Source organism: Hirundo rustica, chromosome 3 (assembly GCF_015227805.2).
Source record: "Hirundo rustica isolate bHirRus1 chromosome 3, bHirRus1.pri.v3, whole genome shotgun sequence".
In the NCBI taxonomy this organism is placed as follows: Eukaryota; Metazoa; Chordata; class Aves; order Passeriformes; family Hirundinidae; genus Hirundo; species Hirundo rustica.
The window spans coordinates 66890062-66896061 of record NC_053452.1 but is presented as its reverse complement, the minus strand read 5'-3'; positions in this window follow the sequence as shown (position 1 = coordinate 66896061).

The window sequence follows — 6000 nt, the reverse complement described above, 5'->3', positions numbered from 1 at the left end:
TCACAGGTCAGTTGCCTAATTTTAACCACTAGCGGGGCTTGCTTATCCCAGGCCAGAAATAGGAAGCCGAGTGATGGTCATATGTCTGACAAGGAGCCAGGCAGTGGGCCAAAACACATTTGAGCTGGATGGAATTTCTTGCCACTGTGAAAATGCAGTGCTAAATCTTCCTCCCCCACTCGCCTCTTTACACACAAGTGGATCCCTCTAGTACAGTGAACTGTCACCCGAAACTAACAAGGAGGATGTGTCTCCCAGCAATCTGAGCTTAGGTCAAAAGTTCACCACTTGCCAGCCCCCTATGCCAACTTGGACCAAGATTTCTGGAATGGTTAGAAAAATATTTTAATGTAATTCACCTTGCTATGCTATTTCATTAATAACCTCTAAAAATGCGAAGAGTGCGGCCTTAAAATTCCTTGACATCCTCAGCATATGACTAATAATAATGAAACTTGCTTGCTGTCGGCGGAGCCACTCTGTGAACACTGTTTTCCCTGGAGTTTCATGGAGCCTTTAGCAAATGCAGTACATTTGCCATGTCCATTTTTTACAGCACAGTAACCACTGTTCAGCCAGGCTCGCCTGAGCTGGCTCTTTGTCCACCCCACCACACTGCACTCTCCTTTCTCCCTGCTATTTCTCTCACAAGAATATTTTTTACAAGCATAATTTGGACGTGCGTGAAATACTCTTTTACACGTTACGTCTTTCTTATTTTCTCTATATTAGTTCTGAGTCTAGCTCTCACTCTCTCCCAAAATATGTCATCCATGCAAAGCATGGAGTTGTTACCAGCCTGAGACTGTGTGTGCTGAGTGAAAAGGGCTCAGTCCTCAGACTGGGACAGATCGTGTCTGACATGCCATTATATAACATGAAACCAATGTATACAAGGCTGTCTTTAAGAGTACATTTTACAGAGATCCCCATCTCTATATCTTGCTTCAAGCATTTCTTTCTAAAATAGCCTTTGGGGAGTCAGTGGATGAGACTCTGCTCATTGGGGGTAAATCCAGAGCTACAGGATGGCTTTCCAAGTCACATCTGCAGCCCGGCTTCTAGGACCAGGACTTCATAAAACATGGGATGGTATCTGGAATTAAAGTAAATCTAGATTAGTTTTTTTCTCTTTGCTCCTGATTTTGGCCCAATGGCAAAAGCAGAGCAAAGAGTCAAAACTTTTTATTCTCAGCACCTCCAAACTAGTAATGAAATAAAAATCCCCTCGTCGTAATTTTTTTTAAAGCCTGTAGCAAGGCTCAGTTATGGCCCATACTCTCTATCAAGCCTTGACAGGTCTGTCTCCACTGCATATCCAAATCTAGCAGGATCATGTTCCGCAGCTTCCAGTTGACACGCAAGTATTTGGAGATGCCATGCTAGATGACTGGAATAGATCCCTTTACCCTCCTGAAGCCTCCTTTGGACCTAGGAGGTTTGAAAAAACAGTTTTCTTTGGATCTGATGGTTTTCCCACCATGAGAAGCATTTGAGATCAAATCAAGAGTGCTACCATAAACCATGAGGCTGTAATCCAAACGTGTTCTGTCCAACAAGCTTAGCCACAGAAACAGTTCCCTGAGGACTGTCCTTCCATGACCAATTGCCCAGCACTCTATTTTTCATCCAGAGATCCATTCATACTACACTTACACCACACCAGGGGCAAACAGGAAGGTTCAGAAAAGTATAGAAAGGAAAAGTGACTAAAAACTATTTTTATAGCTGGATGACCTTCCACTGCATTAATTATAAATTATCCCTTTCTCAATGAATCCCATTTCTTTCCTAACCCAGCCCTGTGCCTGTCTCAATTAACAGTTCACTTTTAGATTAAGGTTGTGCTATATGCACTGAGAGTTTATTTCCAAAAACTTCACACACTAACAGTTGTAATCTTCTAGCACAGGTGAGACTGAACAGTGAAAGAGGTTTCCAGAGGTGAAATGAGAGTGGAATCTTTTTTCCAAAATATTTCCGTATTTGCTCAGTATTTTCCTATTTGTTCAAAAATATGTCCCAGGAAAAAAAATTGAAGCATTCCATCCTGCTCTAGAGGTAAGCAAAAACTAAAGTAAAGAAGCAAAAAATTATCACAACAGATTTATGACATTTTAAAGTCCAGAATATTCAGGAACATATGCAAATATTTCTAGCCCCAGTTGTCTTGGATTTTGTAATAACAAAATAGTGGATTTTGGGGGTGAATTTTTCGTGGCATAGACATCTGATTTGATTTGTAGAAAATAGATAGAGACTTACGTTTCCTCCAAAGTATGTGCCACTGTTACACTTCCACCAGGCATTGCCACAGGAACATGAGCAGTGCTTTTGTGTTTTTCCACACAGGATTTGGCCAAAGTCTCCAATCATCCAGCTGTATGTGGTGCAAGAGCAGCTGCAGTCTGAGGGGATTGGAAGTGTTCTCTTGCAGGGGCTTTCTGGGAACACCTACTTTCCATGACCTCTAGGAGAGAAAGAAAGGCCTGCCTCTGGCATCTTTTGCTATCAGAGAAGTGTCAGCTGCTGGCCTGAACATGCATGAACATGCATGCACTTTTTAATCACTTTTACTGCCTTCTTCATATCCAGCATGTCAGATTATGTTTGTCTGGCGTTACGTCCTGTGTGACTGATACACCAGTAGTGTGCCATTCTGAGCAGCCACAAGCCCCATTCACCCAGGAAAGCCAAATGTACATGTATTTTATGCAAGCTGATCAGTGGAAAGTAGTCAATACATGTAAGCTAATCAGTAAAATAGTCTTTTAAAAGAGCTGTGCATATAACAAGTGTTTCTTTAGGCTCATTCTTACTGCACTTGCTGTTGGCCCACGGTGTCTACCCTCCATCATCATGCTTCAGGAAACTTCTTTTGAAAACGAAGCCTATTCCTGCACTCCTTTTCTTCTCCCTTCCCTGCCTCCAGCAAAGCATTTCCTTGTTTCCAGCACTGTTGCTCACTGAGGGTCAGCGAGTCTGTGAAGCTGGAAACCTCAGTGTACATGGGAGCAGGCTGTTAGAAGCATTTTTCACACATCAACAAGACCTGCCCTGTGTAGTTTTACATAGCATGGTGTGAAAAAAGCTTGTAACAGCCAGCTGGCCATCCACACCAGGAATGCTGCTTATGCAGGGCTGAGATGAGGGTGCAGCTTCCTAGGAAATTGTCCAAATCCAAACTGGGCCTGCAGAAGTGAGGGACACCTGCTGAAGGCACACACAGAGTGAAGTCTCACCAGAGAAACTGAAGGAACCACACACAGACTGCCAGCTGGCTCCAGCAAAAAGGGCGAAAAGTAGGGCTCTGGCAGAGAGGGGAGACATAACCTGAAACTTCCCCCCTGTGACAGAAGGATCATCACCGGAAAGCAGCAGCATCAGGGAAATCTCTGTCAAAACTATCAAATAAAACAGAACTAAACGGTGATCATTTATAGTGCTCATAGTAATTAACACGTGATAGCGATTTTTAAAGGTATTCCAAAAGTTCCAATTACAGGTAGATTTCCAGTCCTTTTTGAAAATGAATTCTTAAAAAACAAGTGAAAAATATTAACACAATAGGGCTGTGGGAAATCAGTGGTTTGGGTTTTGATCAAGTGTTTCTACAAAAGACAACAGCAACTTGGAAACATTACGAGTCCCTCAAGGAGGCTGGAGGTTCTGTCCATGGAATTTTGTCTGTGACACTGCTGCATATTAACTTTCAGGCTACCCAACACCCCCAAAAGACAAAGTGCTCTTTCCAGTCCTTGATTTAGAAGTTCCCCCATCATATCCCTTATATCTGAAGGTTTGGCTTATAGATAGCAGTTGCTCAGCCTTCTTTTTCCGTGATATCCCTCTCAAACTGTCTCTGCTTAGGTATTGGATAGTTTTGAGAAATGTGTATAATAGGCTAGTAGGTAGATGTGTATATATTAAATGGATAAATAACCTGGTAGGGACAGCCTAGCAGACATGTAAACTACACCCTTCAAAACAATTGGAGCTCTTCAGTGCAAAAACCACTGTATATATTTTGGGCATATTTCCACACATATTTTAAATATTTTTTATTCTTTCTTAAAAGCAAAAGCATTGACTCTTTTTGTTGATAAAGGAACTCGTAACCAATCTGCATTTTAGGACAAATTGCGAGTACAGAGGAACACAGTCAAAGAAACAAGTGTGCTGGTAAAGAGATAATTGCCTTTTTACTAGGTTGGTGAGGTTGGTAGTTTTTTCTGCTTAGTGTTTCATGTATGTGTGAAATCACGACTTTAGCATGTGCTCTCGGAGGTGCAGAAGAAAACCTAATTCTGGCTAAAGCACATATAACTAGTTGGATAAAACAGGCAGTGTCAGGATGCTCTGAATACCCTTTGAAAATTTCATTGTACCCTTGTGCCAGCTTTCTCTCATCTATGCAAAAGCTGTGAGAGAGCATTACTGATTTAGGAGATTAGCACATACAATTCATGGAGTAGGAGTCATCTTGCTTTTCTCAAATAGGAGGAGCATACAGAAGGGTGCCACAAAGCAGCTGCTTTTAGGATCCTGGTGGAAGGATCCCTGAGCAGTGCAAACTGGAGAACACTGAACAGATGGACCCTATTCCTCCAGGGCAACTGACTTTTAATACTGTGCCAGGGCAATGCACAAAAGTAACATGAGAGAGAACTTGCAACCAACTTCTGAAGCTCCAGTGAAGAGCAGGACACACACCCTCACCTGGCTGCAAGCAGAAAAGAAGCAGTGTAACCATAATTCTGCACATGCAGAATGCAGGGCAAGAGAGAACACAGCAGAAAATAGGTTATATGGCATCTTTTCTGATGCTGGCTTCAAACACTGTAACTGCACTTGCAGGTCATTGGAGCGTGGCACCTGGTGTGTTCTGCTGGGTGATAAAATTTGTCCTCCACCACGAGAACACACTCACCTGGGAGAGAGCACAACACCCAATAATCGGTGTGTGGTTTCCCCCGGAGCATGGCAGCAAGCCTCGCTCCATGTGGGAAGAGGCCGGAGGAATGCGAGGACTGTGGAGTTCGCTTGGTGCTGGAAGGTGAGAGACTGAAGCATGGTCTGGCGGGTGCAGGCTGGAGCGACACACTGAGAGACAAACTCTGTCCTTGGGCGTGCGGGGGGCAAAGCACACAGCATGGGGGAGAGAAAAGAGCTGTGAGGGGTTCCTGAGTATCCTGCTCTTCCTCTGGAGCAGGGAGGTGATGGCAGGCTTTCCCCAACAGCTTTTTCTTGAGTGTTTCTGATTTCCCTGGAAATCACCCTCAGCCCCTGCTTCAGCTGCCTGGTGAGCAGGAACCTGCCTGCCCCAGGAAGGTGCACAAGGGCTCCCGAGGGCAGCAGAATCCCTGCACAGCAAACCAGTAAAGCCAGGTCCCAGCCTATCCACAGGCTGCAAGTAAAGGAGCAAATCAGGACAAGAGACGTGCAAACTGGTAAAATTGTCTATTGTCAGCAATAGACGGTATAACAAAAATTGATGCCTTAATGGTGAGCAAGCCAGCTTATTTAATGCAGCAGTTGTATTATTTCAACAGACAGGGACACAAAAATAGCTTTGAGCTACCTTCCTGCTGCCCTCTGCATTTGGCCAGCTCTTCAGCTTTCATACTCTCCTTTACAATAAACCATGCTCCCATCTCACCAGAGAACTGTCTATATCAATTTCTGGAAAACTGTCATCCAAAAATTATGGCAAATTGTAATTGAATTAAAGGGCTAAATTAGTCCCGTCTATTAACTTCTTGCGAAGCAGCAACTCCAAGTATGTGCCAAATCATGGGCTTGGCTCTTACCTGCTCTTTACAGAACTTCAACAAAAATGGATAGTTAATTTTTAATGTTTTTCTCAACTGGGCTATCTTTCAGAAATGAAAATTGCATTCTGTTAGCTTGCTATAAAAACTGGATCTGCATTTCAGAAACTTGATTTGTTAGAATAGTATCACCATCAATTTAACTCAGTAGACAAGTTATTTAATGCAC